The sequence below is a fragment of the Hyaena hyaena genome, unplaced genomic scaffold, assembly GCF_003009895.1.
Source record: "Hyaena hyaena isolate Hyena2069 unplaced genomic scaffold, ASM300989v1 scaffold_781, whole genome shotgun sequence".
Classification (NCBI taxonomy): Eukaryota; Metazoa; Chordata; class Mammalia; order Carnivora; family Hyaenidae; genus Hyaena; species Hyaena hyaena.
Genome location: NW_024081414.1, coordinates 407,696 through 424,558, shown reverse-complemented (window position 1 = coordinate 424,558; position 16,863 = coordinate 407,696). Strand labels below are relative to the sequence as shown.

The 16,863-nt window shown below is 50.6% G+C and overlaps 1 protein-coding gene across 1 annotated transcript in view; it reads left to right on the top strand.

Moving 5' to 3' along the window:
• Positions 1 to 16,863, top strand: part of XYLT1 (xylosyltransferase 1) — a 302,097-nt gene that overhangs the window by 137,803 nt on the left and 147,431 nt on the right. The window lies entirely within an intron of this gene.

Here is a 16,863-nt window from a genome sequence, read left to right as displayed (position 1 = left end):
AGTTTACTCCCCTGCTGTAAGCTGCTGCATCCAACTCAGGTTTGCTTATTAAACATGGCAGCCAGGCTGACAATTGCACATGGCTGGGTCCCATCACGGCAGTGAGGTTACCCAGGCTTTCTGCCTGGAAAATAGGAGGGGCACTGAAATGGATTTAATGCACTCACACGTCTGCTCAACAAATATTTACCTGATTTCTGTCATGTAAGTAGCTAGGGTTTGTAGGTACATAAGGGATAGAACAAAGTAGCTTATACTTAGAGTTACAGATGATAAATAAATGCATCATGTCCTAGATACAAGTGGCATGGGAAAGAGCCACAGTAAGAGGGATGGGGGATGCCTATTTGAGGTGCGAGGGGTGGCTCTCAGGGTGTCTTCTGAACAGTTGCCTCAGGAGTGAACCATGAAGGCATCTAGGGAGTGATTCTTTCAGGCATAGAGAACAGTAAGTGCAAAGGTCCTGAGGTAGGTTATAGCATTTCCCTTGGGAAGCACTGGTTTAAGATCAACATAGAGCAACACATGATATCAGAGCAGAAGGATATCCCACTTGAGCCCCCTTCCATGTAAGAAAAAGGTTCTGGCCAGAGATGGGGGAACTAACTAGCCCAAGTCTCATGGCTGCTTTTGAAAGTTTTTCAGATTCCTGACTCCCATCGTCATAGTTAAGAAAGACTTTAAGGGGCCTCACAGTGGCTGGGAACATGTCAACCAATCTGGTTCAAGTCCAGCACCTCCATTTGCCAGCGTATGGCTGAAATTACTTTCCTGAACTTGACCGTCAGCTGAAAAATGGAAGTACCTAGAGCAGTTACCTTGAGGCTCTCTGTGAGGATTCCAGAACTATGTGGGCTCAGTGTGTGGTGTGCAGTAGCTGTGCAGTGAATGTTAGTTATGAGCTCCAGGCTTTTGAGTGCTGAATAGCCTAACCTCATTTCCTCGACCGCAGGTGTGACACCTCTTCTTCCTCACCTGTCTATCACCTGACCCAAACCACATTTTGCATGGGTTTAGAGTTTTTGGGGTGGGGCCCTGTGTTTTCCCAGTAGAGATTTTTGGCAAGTGGGACATGGAGAGACATGCTTTGGTTTCCTCTTCTGCAAAATGAAGCAGTGACAGCATTCATAGCTGGCTTTCCTGCATGTTAACAGGACCCGCAGGGCAGGACATGTGAGTTCAAACCGCTCTGTGTATGGTGGTGTCACTGATACAGAATGGAGAAAGGAGGGTCCCACTCCCTGGCCCAGGCGAGTGGCTTAATGCCTCTAAATCCCAGCATCTTTCCATTAAAGTGGGGAACCCGGTGCCACCTTTGGTCTTGAAAATTCCATGATCTAACTAGTCTATGCATATAGCAGTGTCTCATGCCCAAGAATCAGTAAATATGACTCGTGCCATCTTCTGCACACCTTCCCAGCCTCCCCTCCAAATGATTTCTCAGGGCAGTTCCTGATTAATTGCATTTGATTCCATTTTACAGATGAAGAGACTGGGACTCAAAGGGCTTAGACATTTTAACAAAGCCAGGAAGGGGAGGAGCCAGGGGTTGAACCCTGATGGTTTGACTCCAGCCAGGAGAGCCTTCCTCTGCCCTTCCTGATCTCGAATCTTATTCTGGATTCTTGATGCTTTGATTGGGTTGATCCGTGAGCTGGAGGAGGAAGGCCCTCAGTGACTTGTCCCTCTGTGTCTTTGATATGAGCCTAAGGGTCAGCCTGACCCCGGAGAAGTCTTCCCCTGTTTGGCCCCAGCCGACCTCATCCCCAGTGATCCCTGTGGGTGCTCAAGTCAGACCTGCCTCTCCGTTTATTTTCAGAGCCTCGTAGATGTCTTGCATGACTAAATCCGCGTCCCGTGGGGCCCTGGCTAATTGGCCTTTGATTATTCACAAACTCGGAGGCAGGAACGGGGAATGAAGTCCTCCTTGCTTTAATCACCCACATGAAATGCAGGCAGGGCCATAGGTGTCGAGGAGTAGCTCGGCCAGGACCTGGCGACTGGGAGTGAAAGCTCTCCAGCATCTACAGCACTGCTACCACCCTCCCCTCCGTCTTCACCCGGCAACAAAAGGATGTTGAGCTGACCTCCTCTGGGGCCCTTGTTATAGCCTAGTGCCCGATAAACCCTGTTGGTTTGGGGGTTTTCCCCTTGGGCAGATCCTGGCCACCCCCGTGTTACCACAGCCAGCTTTCCAAGAAGTTTCCTTTGTTGTCACCAGGCCAGAAGGCAGTTGGCATCCTTTTAGGTTGCACATAAAGTAGGACATTTCAAAACCTGGAGTTCCACTGTGTGCTTTTGGCAGGAAGAAAAGCCTCTTTTCTCTGTTTTCTCTATTCTTTCTTCTTTTTTCCCTAACTCTATTAATAGGACAAAGGGTTCAGAAGATGATGAAGCACCTCCTGACTTTCCATTTGTGTTACTGTTCATTCATTCAACACATAATCTTGGCTCACTCAGGGCAAAAGCCAAAAGGTCCTTACAATGGTCTAGACTTGCGCCAGGTGACATCTCAGGCCAGGTAACTCTTTGTGGGGCTGTCCCATGCATCCCAGGACAGTCAGCAGCATCCCTGGCCTCTACCCATAAACGCCAGCACCCTCTGCCCCCAGCTGGGACAACCAAAAATACCTCCAGACACGCAAGGATGTCCCCGGAGGGATAAAATGATTCCCGTTGAGAACCACGGTTCTAGAAGGCTTTATATGATCTAGCCCCCCGTTCCTTCTCTGACCTAATCTCCTGCTTTTCATCTTTTTACTTTTTCATTCCTGCCTCATCCCCACTGGCGAGGTGAGCCACGTCGGGCGTGCTGTCCCCTCCGGACCTTTGCACTGCAGTTCCCGTTTCCTGAAATGTTCTTCCCCCAGATGTCCACACAGGCTGCTCACTCCTCCATGTCAGGTCTTTGCTCACATCCCACCTTCTCATCTCAGCTTTTAAAGATCGCACCCTTCTCTCCGAGCTCTCGCTCTCTTCTACCCTACTATGTACGTTATTTGTGCATATTATTATTACTATTTATTCTGTGCCTTTCTGTGCTAGTCAGAAGGGCAAGAGTTTTTCTGCACCGTTCACGGATGCCCCCTAGGCCCTTGGATAACACTTCTTTGGGGACACACTTATCCAGCGCCTGCTCTCTGCACGTGCCAGGCATTGTCTGGTTCCTGGGAATATAATGGTGAACATGGCAGACCAGGTTTCTGTCCTGCGGGAGCTCAGAGCTGTCACACTTCAGATCTGAGCTGCCCAGACCTGGAGAAGTTTTGTCCCTGGTGCCAAGGGGAAAAGGAGCTTGGAGGTTCCTGGGCAGAATGGAGCTGAGACGGCGCTGCCCCAGGGCAGCCGGGCACGGGGCTGAGTGTGCGGAGAAGGACCTTTCTCTCCATCAGGTCAGCCGTGTGCTCTGTGTCCCCGCATAGCTGTGCCCCTCCCCGCCTCTCCTGGGCCCTGTCCCCTGGAAGCCCCAGCAGCCCAGCCTCCCGCTGGCCCCATTGGTATTCAGGGGGCCCCTCGCTCTGAATAAACATTTCCCTGCCGTCCTGTCTCCAGCAATAGCTTCTGCCTGTGGCTTGAGAGTGTCAGAGCGGCGATAAAAATAGCGTTCAGTTACCCGCACTCTGCTTATTTTGTACTTTGGAGCAGTAACACGTCTTCAGACGCATCAGGCTGGCCAGCAAGCCCCTCATTTCCCCCCCACCTTGCACGGAACAGCCTTCAGACAGCCTCTGAGCTTCCCTCTCCTCAGACGGGCGTCCTGGGCCAGCAGCGAAACCTGCCAGGTTCAGCCCAGCCCCAGCAACCGGGTGTTCCAGAAACCCTTCCTCCCGCTCCCTCCGTGTTAGAAGCCCCCAGGAGACCTCCTGCAGAGCGAAAAGAGCAGTTTCTGGGCAGCTGCTCTGCCTTCAACCACAGGGGTGCCCTGGGGGCTCCCAGTTATTCTGGCTTGAACACTTTATCTCTTTTCGTCTCCTCCACCAGGTAATAGCTGTCTTTGCCCCATTTTGGAGATGAGGATAATGGGGTGCAGAGAGATCAAGTAACTGGCTCAAAACCCCACGGTGCCCAAGCTGGGTCTAAACCCGTTTCTCTCCAAGTGCAGCCCCATCCCTCTGCCCTTCACAGCAACCCGGATGCGCTTCCGTACGTTCCCAGGGTTTTGTACGTGCAGCTGCTTTGTGGCTGGCCTTTCTGAACAGCGTACAATGGTCGCTGCTCATGTTGACTCTGAAGAGGGATATTCCACCCCCCTTCTCCCCTCGGCTTAAAATCTTTAAGAACCCTCAAGCCTCTGATTTGGGAGTAAATACATGGCTTTACACCCCGCAAGTGTCACATTATTTAATTGGTACAAGTATCCTGAGGGAGCTGCAGTGGCTTCGCTAAGTGGTGGCTGCATTAGGGAGATGCTCGCAGGTCAGCGAAACGAAAGCTGAAATAATAGTCGTTGGGTGTTAAACAGAGGTTTCTGGGGCTGTCTGATGGTATTAAACTCGGGGATGGCAGGATGCCCTGTCCCGCTGATCACCCCTCTTCCCTCCTGGTTTCCTGGGACTCCACGTATCAGCTAGAGTAGCAGATAGAGAACCAAATTCCTGATGCCTCAAGCACACAGTTCTGGTAACAGGCTGCTCCCGAGCTCAGAGCTTGAGGAGGGCGGGCCTGGGGGGTGAGGGGCTGAAGTACATTTCTGTCCTCATTGCTGCAGATCTGAACGTTGACCCTGGAAGGCTCGCATGTCTTCAGGGAGCCTGACTCCATTTACAGCCCCATTGCACAAAGCCTACGGTGCAGACAGTGCTGGAATCTAGTTCCCCGCCGGTCAGTCATGTGGCCCGTTCAGTGCTTGGGGCTGAGGACCACTGGACGCTGGTGCCAGCGGGACCAGGTAGGGGATAGAGAGAAGAGGGGAGGCGCCTCCTTAGTCCCCCTGCCTCACTTCGCACAGGAAAGGGTGGCCCCATGGAGAGGACATCAACCCAAATATGCGCTTTGTCATTTACTTCCACTTTAAAGAGTTGTCTCTGGTTAATTTCCAGTTGCTGCTCTGATGGCTATCTCCTACCAGAAAGGCTTTAAGCTTCTTTTTCTGTAGTCTCTTCAGGCAATGCTCAGTAAATAAACACTGGACAGCAGGCAGAGGGGTGGGGCAACGGTCAGCTCATATGATTCCAGAAGCTTTTCTGCAGAGACTTGCTGCAGGTCATTGCAGATCAGCTCAACAGATAGGGAGACAGAACTAATGCCTGGTAAATGGAATGCAGTTAAGAGAACTGAAAAATGAGGGGTGATAGAGTGTCTTCTCTGTAAAGTGAGGAATCCCATCTGTGACACAGAATCAACTAACTAATTGTCTTTCCCTCTTTGCATTGCCTGACAGGAAGCTCAGAGGTAGAGTTCTGCTTCTCACAAGTGCCCTGTACCTGTGGTAATTTTCTGGATGCTTCCCATGCTCCCAGTAGCAAATTAAATTTTGTATTGGATCTTTTCTCCTGATTCCCTTTCTTCTCCCCTTACCTCCTGTGTTTTGTCTCTTTAATTTTTGGTCAGTGGAACTGTGTTTTGCTTAAGCCTTTTTGTAATATGGAAGGCATGGATGAATATCTGTGGAGATAAAAACACAATTTCCAACCGTATCTGTGTTTGTCTATGCCTTTTACTTAGGCATCTTGTACCCCTGTGCTCCATTTCAGCATATTCAAAATGTGAGGTATATTTTGGCCTTTGTAGTGTTAGGAAGATACAGCTCATTGGGCTCATGAGACTCCTGGCCTCAGAGGGTGTAAAGGCTGTGCAAAATCAATCTGGGCATGTTCTATCCTAGCCAAATCCCCACCCCTTTGTTGGCTCTGGGCCGGAAGGCCTGGGCCCTTGGTCCGTTCTTTTTTTTTTTTTTTTTTTTTTTAAAGTTTTATCCATTACTGAGAGAGAGAGAGAGAGAGAGAGAGACAGCGTGAGCAGGGGAGGGTCAGAGAGAGAGGGAGACACAGAATCTGAAGGAGGCTCCAGGCTCTGAGCTAGCTGTCAGCACAGAGCCTGATGCGGGGCTCGAACCCACAAACTGTGAGATCACGACCTGAGCCGAAGTTGGACGCTTAACCGACTGAGCCACCCAGGCGCCCCACCATTGGTCCATTCTTGGCTGTGCCACTAATTGGCTGGTGGGCAGGCTGTTTCCTTTCCCTGGGGTTCAGTTTCCACGTCTGTGTAATGGGAGATAATAATCCCTTGCCTGCTGACCTCAGAGGCCCCACATCTTATTTGATGCTGTTCATCGAATGAAAGTCCTCTGAAAGCAAGTTTTTACGGAGGCCTAAGGATAACCAGGGTTTGGCGGCAGAGCTGGGGGTGTTGACCGACACCAGGACCTTATCTGTTCCTGGTCCCAGATGATCCCACAAATAGGGCCGTTCACTAAGTCAGTTATTTTGTCTTAAGAGAAGTCTCTGAAGTCAGATGCGCTGGCTATGAACTTCAGCTCTGCCTTTACTCATTGTGGACCTTTGACCTTGGTCTTCTTTTCTTTGTAGAATGGAGGTAATCACGTTGGAATTGATGAACACCACCTCCAGCACAGAGCAAGCACCTGTCATTCCCAGAGGCTGACCAGTGCATGCTCTGCAGCAAGCTCTGGGCTGACTTCCTTGGCTGGGATGGACTGTCTAGGGCACCCCAGGGACAGCAGGGGGTTCTGGACATGGAGTGCACTTGAACCTCCCTGCGGTCAAGGGACCCTGTTCTGTGAGCCATCTCTCTTCACTTTGTTCTTGGCTTTGGCAATAATGGCAACCTCCACAATTCACTCAGTACCAGATGCTGGGACTGAGGCCGGCCCTTCTGGGAAATGGAATCTAACCATAATGAAAAATGAGATGGGCTTTCCTCCGCCTTCCTAGCTCTGGAACTTTAGGACTTAAAATAAGTCCAGATAGGCATTTTTATTTTCACTTAGGAGGTTGTTAAAAATTATGGAAAGTTTGACACGAGCCCTGACTTACCTTGGATGAAATTCTCAAGACGTGGCTCTCAGCCCCCAAATTGGATGAGTTCCTTTGTTAAACTCCCAAGTCTTTTTTTTTTTTTTCTTCAGTTGGGAGAAAATAACAGAGCTCAGAGTCCACTTTAATTGCCAATAAGGTTCTGTATTCTAAGTAGGGCAACAGAGAAGTGGAAAGGGCAAGTAAGAGGTGGAGAAACCGGAATCTTTTGTAACACTTTATTTCAGGGATGAGGTGGATGAGTATCGTTAACCCTGAAAACCTCTGGGATTTCATTTGCTGCAATCCCAGTTTTTATTCTCTCTGAGAAGTCGTCATCACATGCTCTTCCTGCTTCTTAGAGGGTGCTCCAGAGACCAGGTGTGTGGGGTGATAAAATAACTATCCGAGTTGCTTCTGCATCACCCTGGATCTTTTTGGGTGGGAGGGGATAAAATTTTATAGACCGAGTCAAATATCTGTAGCTCCAGAACTAAAACTTGCAAAAAAAAAAAGCTCTGAACTGGAGTAATTTGCATTGTCAACTGTCAGAGTGATGATGTTGGGTCTTGGGTTTAGAATACAATCATAACTTTTTAAAGTTCCCGTACCTAGGGAATCCAGAGAGCTATCAACCTAACATTGGGAAAACACATCAGTCAAAATGATTTTTGGAAGTGACAGAGATTCACAAAATGAGAGAGTCGAGTAACACACACACACACACACTGACACACACACACACACACACACACACGGGGGAAACAAAGCCGCCGGGTGTAGAGTTGGATGTCACATGTCATGGAGCAGAGTAGAAAAATGGCAGAAGATAATTGAGGGGTTTTACATGGAGATCCTAGAGAAAGGAAGAAATGAGACAAGGAAAGTAAGGAGGGTGATGGTGTAGGGAAGTGATGTGCAGCAGGGTGTGGCCGTGGGGAACTCACAGGCCAAATCTGGCCCTCCGCTTATTTTTGTCAATAAAGTTTTTTTGGAACACAGCCACCGCCACTTGTTTACATGCAGTGCATGACTGCTTTCAGTCTGCAGTGGCAGAATTGAGTAGTTAGAACAAAGAGTCCATGACCTACAAAGCCTAAAATATTTATTAGCTGGCCCTTTATAGAAACTGGATTTTGTTTTGTTTTCTGTTTTGGTTTTGGTTTGTTTGTCCCTGCTGTAGATTACCATGGATAAATCCCTGATTAAGGTATAGAAACCCTTCTCCATCCCTTACTAGCTAAGTGGTCTTAGATAGTAACTTTGTGTCTCTGAGGCTGTTTCTTTCATCTGTATAATGCTCATTGTGTGATTGGACAAAGCACCCCAGGACGTAGTGGTATAAAACAGTAAGTGGTCCTGTTCTACATTGTTGCTTTTGGGTCAGCAAGGGGTTCTCCTGGGGTCTCCACGAAAGCTCCTCTGATCTTGGCTGGCTCTCCAGTCTGGGGGTGACATGATTGCGATGGGCTGCTCTCGAACTGTCTCAGCTGGGACATGTGGACTTGTCCTGCCATGTCTTCCCCGCACCCAGTAGATGAGCCCAGCCTTGTCCACGTGGCAGTAACAGAGTTCCCAGAAAGCAGTAGAGGGAGAGAGGGGAAATGTGCAAGGCTTCTTGAAGCCAAACTTAGACTGAAGCAGGGACATCCTCTTCTGGCCAGAGCAAGCTCCCCCAGGCCGGCCATATTCCGGGTGTGGGGAAACAGACTTTTCCCCTTGATGGGAGGAGATGCCAAGTCACATTGCGAAGGGAATGGTTACGACAGACCATTGCTTGGGGCCTTCTGTAACTCAGTCTCCTCTGCTTCTAATAAGCCAAGCTCCAGTAGGAATAAAGAATCATGCACAATACGTGGCATGTAGGAGGCACGTAAGGAATCCCAGCTGCTGTGTGAGTGAGGCTGCACTCGTAGGGTTTAGCTGGTGATTATCTTGTGGCCTCCCTGCTTGGGCAGGGCTCTGTTCTTACACTGCGGAAGGACAGGTAACTGCTATAGGTCCCCAGCTGAAGAAGTGTGCTTAATATAGAACCTGGCACACATTACTCTCCCTCACTGTTAGTCTTCCTTACTAAGTGATTGATAAAAGTAAACTCTCCTTACTATTCTCACTGCTCGTGAGCAGGACCAGTCTCTCCATTCCAGACAGACTCGGGGTTCGTGTCCCTGGTTTTTCCCTTCAGACACCCAGTCTCCCTCCCTCCCTCTCTCCCTCCTTTCTTCCCTCTCCCTTTCCCTCTCTCCCTTTTTCTCTCTCTCCCCATTACCCTTTCCCTCTTCCTCATTTGACTTCTCTCTTGGGAACACTTAGCAAAGCTCCTGGAGTCCAGCACAGTGGGCCTTTAATACAAAGCGACATGGGCTCAGAGTCTCGGGCCCTGGGAGCGTCCCCGGCAGCAAGCTCTCAGCTGCAGAATCCTCGGAATGGCTAAATTGCAGCCTGACAGTGTAGATCAGGAAGGGTCACTGTGCAGAGTGCCTGCCTGATGGAGGCGGGGAGACTGAGCCTCCGTGGTACCTGCTGCAAGGATTGGACAGCTGTCTCACAGTGGAGAGTTGCCTTCTGGGAAGACAGAGTCTTCTGAGACTGATGCAGTGGTCACAGCCCCTGTGCATGGAAGGGGTCCACTCTGGAAGGATCTGCTCCCGGTCAACACACCTTTACAGAGCTTTTGCCCGCTCAAGGATATTGGACAGGGCATTTTCCGAGCAGCCTTGGATGGGGTTGAATCTAGAACAGGGTCAAAAAAAGAAGGAAATGGGGGCGCCTGGGTGGCTTAGTCGGTTAAGCGTCCGACTTTCGCTTAGGTCATGATCTCACGGTTCGTGGGTTCAAGCCCCGCATCGGGCTCTGTGCGACTGCCAGCTCAGAGCCTGGAGACTGTTTCAGTCTGTGACTCCCTCTCTCTCTGACCCTCCCCTGCTCACGCTGTCTCTCTATCTCCTAGAAATGAATAAAAACATTAAAAAATTTAAAAAAAAAAAAAAGAAGGAAATGATACCTGAGGTGGGTGATGGAACATCTGTAATAAATTATAACCAGATACAAGTCAGACCTGGGTTGGGATCTCAGTTCTGCTATTGATTAGCTGGGAATAGTGCTTCTGTGTAAGGTTGTCCAGGATGTGCACTGCACAAAGGAGCAAACAAGAGCTAAAATTCAGCTTGCTCTTTCATCATCAAGACATGCACTTAAATTCAGGACTGAAATTGCCCAGAATAAGGGGCAATTCTTTTCTGTTAATTCTCCCAACATGAGCAGTGATGTGAGACTGGGTGGCATTGGAAGAATTCAACCTCTCTGAGCCTCAGTGTTCTCATCTATAAGATAGAGATAAAGATACTACCAGAATCAGAAAGTGTTTTTGTAAAATAAGATATTTGTAAAATGCTTAAAGTAGTATAAAGTTCCAGTAAATGGTCCCACCTGGTGGTGGGATGGCAGATGACCTGTGTTCAAATCCCACTCTGCCAATTCCTAGCCGTAAAACCTTGGGCAACTTAAACTCTGTCTGCCTCAGTTTACTCATCTTTAAACATTGGGACGATGATGGCGACGCCTTCCCGCTCGGTCATTGTGAGGACTAAATGAGTTGATGCATGTAAGGCGCTGATTTGGTTAGCACATAAATACTAGCCTCTGTGTAAGCCAGTTTTAGTGCTGCAGTGGGGAGCAGTTCATGTGCCTGACGAGTCCATCTGGGCTAGGGAATCCGCCACGAATAAGCGCCCATGGGTACTCGAGGCTGGACGGTCTGGGGTGGCAAGGAAAAGCAGCTGGTACCAAGCTGATGGCCATTTCCCCTGCTTGACCAAGACCCCGAAGAGACCCTGTGCCTTCATTCATGGTCTCTAACTCTGTGTCTGCCATCCTCTTCCGTGAGCGTCTGGCCAGTGCCTCCCTACCTTCCACCCGCTGCCGCCCACCTGTAACCGTTCCAGGATGTGTGTGGTGAAGGGGTGTGACTTAGGGGCAGAAACGAGTCTGGCTCAGGTCCCCAGTCCTACCAGTTGCTAGCTGAGTGACTCTGGGCAAATTTCTTAGCCATTTTAAGCCTCACTTTCTTCATCTGTAAAATGGAAATACCGAGAGAGCCTGTGTCACAGGCTTATTACAAGATTTAAGGGCAATGATGCAAGTTAAGTGTTTAGCTCACGTGGGTGGGGGGAGCACTTGCTCATCTCTAGACATTAGCTGCTGCTGCTGGTGGTGTAGGCGTAACCCACATATGCACACACGCACACTCACCGGGTTCGGGGCTAGGCCCTTAGGGGTCATAAACCTGAATGGATTCTCAGAAGGGCGTGTTGGTGGAGGTTATGCCCATGCTACCGAGGGAGCCGAGTGCAGGGTGGAAAGTTCTGTAGTGAGGGCAGGAGCAGACTTCTGTAGGAACACAGCTGTAAGACAGAAGGAGGCAGAAGGCAAGAGCCATGCGGATGCTGGCTTGCAGGTGAACGGCCTCGCGGCCGAGACCACAGCCGACTTCAGAACTTGCAGCCACTCACGTGGAATTTGCAGCCAGCCCTGAAGACCACTTCTCGGTTCTGGGCATGGACACGCAGCTGCCCGTTCTAGCAGGGGGGACCCTTCCACTCGGGGCCACCCCAGGTCAGAAAGGATCAGAGCCCCAGATCTGGTGGGAAATGCCAGGGCCATTAATCCCAGCACTGAGTCCCCAGAAGGACGCCACCAGGGACCTCCTGAGAGCAGGTTAGAAGCAGCCCCTCCAGTGCAGGTTTCTGAGGCGATTCAAATTCATCAGCTCTACCCTGGTACTTGAGACTCATTAGAACCGTGATTTAGGCCCATTTACTGGTGTGAGATCACAGTGGGGTGCTGGGTGATTATGGTCACCCAAGCTTGCAGCCAAAGACTATTATATACTTCCTGTTGTACTGGTGCTCGTCCCTGGCCCATCCCGGGCGACACCTCAGAGCGGGGAGAGGCCAGAGCAGTCCCTGGGAAAGGGGTTCTCATCCCCGTGGACTTGCTGAGGGCCGCCTGTGCCTCTCTCCCCCCACCCCTGCTCCCTTTCCCTGCATCTGCAAGTGGTGAGTGTGCGTGAGGGCTCCTCCATGCACCCCAGGGACCTTTCCGAAACCAAAGTCTGATCGTGGCACGCTTCTGGCTCAGAAAAAGCCTCCAATGGCTTCTTTAAAGCACTCGGCCCCATATGATGTCATATTTTACAAGTGTTTGTGGCTCTGTTTCCGCTTGTACAGTGAAGTCCCATGAGCCTACTTAGTTCACTACCTCGCACCTAGAATAATGGATGTTGCCTAGAAGGTGCCCTAATATTGGTGAAGATGAATGAATGAAGAAGTAGTAGTAGTAATAGTAGACAGAAGAGTAGTAATAATACAAAAAATAATAGCTGCTACTGTCTGAGTGTGTGCAGGGTCCCTGTCACTGTGCCGAGCACTTGACCTACATTTTCTCACCTGATCTTCACAACAAGCCTATTGAGGCAGGTGCTAGTTTGTCCCATTTTACAGAAGAGGAAACTGAGGCTTACCGTTGCTAGAAGTAACTTGCCCAAGGTCACCCGGCTAGTAACAGGTAATTCAGTGACTGACTTCAGGTCTTACGTGTCCTCTGTGTTCAGGTGGAATAGTGAAGACAAGGGGCCATTCCCTCTCTGCTCCCTGTCTGCCTCAGTGGCATAGGGTGGCCTCACTGCCGTCCATAGAATCACAGCGGCGTCCTGAGGAAGAATGGGAAGTTGGTGAGACACTGTCTGAGAGTCATAGTTAGTTGTTTTCAAATGGAAATATTAATGGGGACACCTGGGTGGCTCCATCAATTAAGTGTCTGACTTCTGCTCAGGTGACAATCTCAAGATTTGTGAGTCCGAGCCCTGTGTTGGGCTCTGTGCTGACAGCTCAGAGCCTCGAGCCTACTTTGGATTCTGTGTCTCTCCCTCGCTCTGTCCCTCCTCTGCTCACACTGTGTGTCTCTGTCTCAAAAATAAACATTAAAAAAAAAAATTTTTAATGGAAATGCTGATGGAAGAGATACTGTCCACAGGGAGCACCATCACCCAATGCAGTGGTGGCGATGGGACTCTGTGTCAGCCCACAGGACACAGGACACAGGAAGGATCCAGAAACAGGCCAGACAACAGGATTCTAGAGTTCTCTTTCTTCATTTTGTCAAGTTGAGCTATGGTTGCTTTGCAAGTCCTGAGTAGCAAAAAGGTTTGAGCCATTTGTATATTTTCAAATTGGAACTTTTCAAATTTTCCCCCAAAGGCAAAATATGAAGCTCTACTTACTACTTATTGCTGAGTAGGAAGGACGCTGACATGGGCTTTCAAAAGCTCTAGCATGTCAGGTGAGAATCTGGCCATCCAGGCAAATGAGGAGAGAGTGAGTGTGTGTGCGCGCGTGTGCACGTGCATACATTTGGCCTGGACCGTGCTATGCTTGGCATCTTTCTTGACACTCTGCACACTTCTTCTGTGATGTGATGGGACGGCCCAGCCATTCTCCCTCTGAGTGACTGTGACCGCCACTGGCCTTCAGAGTTTAAGCTCCTGACAGATATTAAAGAACAATTCACTTATTACAGCTAAACAGAAAAGCATATGGAAAAAGCAAACTGCATTAACATCTGCTGCCTGGGCTCCATCTGCTCCCGTTGGCTTGGCTTTGCCTCCAGACGTGCCAACCTGTCAGTTTTCCAGGGCCAGTTCCTCCTTCCTTCCAAGCGAGGACGGGATGTGCCCGTTCATTCCGAGCTGCTCACGCAAGACCACGCACTGCTTAGGCGTCGTAGAAACGCAGAGAAATGCCTGAAATGCAAGAAGTTGGGAGGTGGTGCGTTCTGCAGCTCACACTCCGGCGCAGCTGCTTACTGACTGCGTGGCCTGGGCAGGTGGCTTAGCATTTCCATGCCTCGGCGTACCGGTCTGTGAAATGGGCTTAGCAATGGCGACAGCTACATCTGAGGATCAGCGTGCAAGTCAAATGTTAGAATGCAGGTAAATCCCCTGCAACCGTGGCATATCTATAGTAAGTGTGCACAGATACTAATTCTTGCTTTCCATAGAAATAGTCCCCACGATCCCCACCTGGTCTGTGTTGCTTGTCTCGGTTTCTACAGCCTTGCACCTAGAATTTAATATTCCTCATTGGCCGCCACATACGGCAGGGTCTTGTGGCCTTCTGGAAGTTCCCACATTTACACCCTTAAAGCTGCAGCCCCTTCCCCCGAACGCCCTCCTTAGCAAGTCCCAAGCTGAAAGCTCCCGGTGTGTCATTTCCTGACGGGAAGGGGGCGCCGTGCCCCTCACTGAACAGGCCAGCCTAGGGCCAGCTGGCCTCGCGTGCGTTCCGCCGGCAGCCTCCTCCTCCCACCTGAGCTGATTTTTGCCTCCAGCTAGCAAGACAAACCAAATGTTGTTATTTTAGTGTCTGGTAGCCTGTCGGAAATCATTTCTAGAAACGTGTTCCTGTTTTCTCTGCCCCCCACCCCTGCTCCTGGGAGCAGCCCCGTCTGTGCAGCAGTGAGGACAGGGCAGCCGGCTGCTGGGGACTGGGCCACGGTGCGGTGGCCAACTGGTGCTTATGGGCCGGGGTGAGGGCCTTCGGCTGCTCTCTGTGCCTGCTCGTGCCCCAGTTTCCCTGCCTGTAACGGGGGGTGTTGGCAGTGTGGGCTTCCGGGGACTAGCCGTGGCGGTCGAATGAGGTAATCCGCGCACGGTGCTTAGGTCAGTTCCTGGCCTCCCGGATGGGGAAGTGGCAGGTGAAGTCCTGCGGAGGGTCCTGGGCGCGAAGGGAGCTCAGCTGGGAAGGAGGAGGGAGCGCAGCCAGTCCCGGGTCTCCTGACCCACCCCTCTCCTGGGAGACTGGGTGGAGGGGGAGGGGCTCCACTCCCCTTTCTTGTTCTGCCGTCTCAGGCGTGGCCCATAGGCGTGTGGATCCTAGTGCATCCGAGTGCTAGGGAACCACAGGCCAGACTAGTCCTGTGTTTGTCCACGAATGCGGTGTGGCCCACCGTGGCACTCAAGATGACGTCGTGGCGCTCCGTGGATATTAAATGACCCCGAGCTCCCCAGGGAGAACGTTCAGCCGGGTGCTCATGGGCTTCTCACACCTGACACTTACACGTCTCCCTTTGCCACAGCAGCCTTAGGAAGGCAGTTTGATCTGGCTGGGGTGGAAATATACCACCTCTTTGTCCTTGTGATTCTGTTTGAGAGCCCACAGCCATCAGCTTTGCTTTTCACGTTATAAGTACAAACATTTAAATGGCAGCCAATTAAAATTACTAAGGGCAAAATGGCAAAAGCGTCAGAACGTGCTGCGCCACTCCTGCACGGCTGGTTGAACGGGGTCCAGGGAGTTCTGGGGGCGAGGGAGCGTCTAGCAGGGTCACTGCCGGGCGCGTAGGTCCCGAAGCTTCAGCCCCCGTGCCTGCCTGCTGTTCTCCTCTTATGTCCACCGTCAACCGGCCGCTGCTGGCGGACAGCTTCCTTTCCTCTGAGGTCTGGGCCTGGCTGAGCCTGCTTCACAGCGCAGCCTAAGACCGCAGGAGCGCAGGGAGCTCGCATCTCTGGCCACACCTGGGAGTCACCTGGGGAGCTTGCAGAGGTCCCACTTCCGGAGCCCCGGCCCACCAGGATCTCCAAGGTTGCAACCAAGCATCAGTGTGTTTAAGGCTCCCCGGTGATTCTAGTTGGGCCGGCAAAGTTGCGAACTCTGGGCTAAATGCTGCCTGTTCTCACTGCATCGTGCCATCTGTGGGAAGAAGAATCAAGAAAAGCTAAGAGGAATCGAGAGGAGGAGGGGCAGAAATGCTAACCAAATATTGAACGAAACCAGCATGTCACGAAGGGGATATTTACAGCGTGTGCCATTTTATCAGCCTTATAAACACACAAAGCAGCACTACATATTGTTTGTGGACACGTGCCTATTTACTAGAGGTATAAACGCATAGCTGTGAAGGACGGAAGTGACCTCCGGGTTGTTAATAATTGGGAGTTGAGCAGTGGAGAGTACGTCAACCCTATCTGTAAAGGTTCATGTGTTTAAAGCATTGAACAAAGCATGGCAGGATTGGTCCCTCATAGTGTTACATTATTTTTCTGTATCTCTGGTATGTTTTGAAGTGTCCTAGCTCAAGAAGATATTAGTTTTTTACTTTATAAGCATTCATATCAGAAAGATACTTTGATCCATTTTAGAAAACAATAATTAAAAAACACACCAAAGTTTACCACCTCAGTTCTTGAGACGTTCAACAACTTTTGTAAATGTCCCAGGCCATGGGCAGCCTTTTGATCGCAGGAATAATGCAGGACAGTGGGTGAGAGGGAGGCAAGACACAGATGGACAGAGGGACATTGGGGGAACAGAGACCCGGGGTGCGGAGACAGGCTGACCCCCGGGGTCTGAATGAAGTCAAGGCCTTCAACAATATGCACAGCTCTGCCCTGCAAGGTGGGGCGCCGTCTGCCTGACTTCTTCCAGGACTTGGAGGGCCTCATTATCTAGTAAGTGCTGCCACGGACACAGAGAACCTTGGCCTCGAGTGATAATCTAGGATGGGGGGAGTGGGGGAGGCCTAGCCTGACCCTCAGGATCTTCTTTGGCTGTCCTCTGGAAACTCACAGTGGCCTGGAGATGGATGAAACCAGACACTGTCAGGAAGCTGGACCCCCCTCTGCACAGGATCTGAAGTCAGAGACTTCTGTGCCCATAGAGAAACTGCAAGCCCCCCTTTTGGGGTGTTTCACCCCTAACCAGAGGCAGCTCCTTGTTAGTCTTTGATTTGAGGGAGCTGTTTGGTTGGGAAGTGGGTATGAGCTTGAGCTCCGGAGTCGGGCACTGTGGTTTAAATCCCCAGTCTCTGTGGCCTTGAGCAAGTGTCTTTA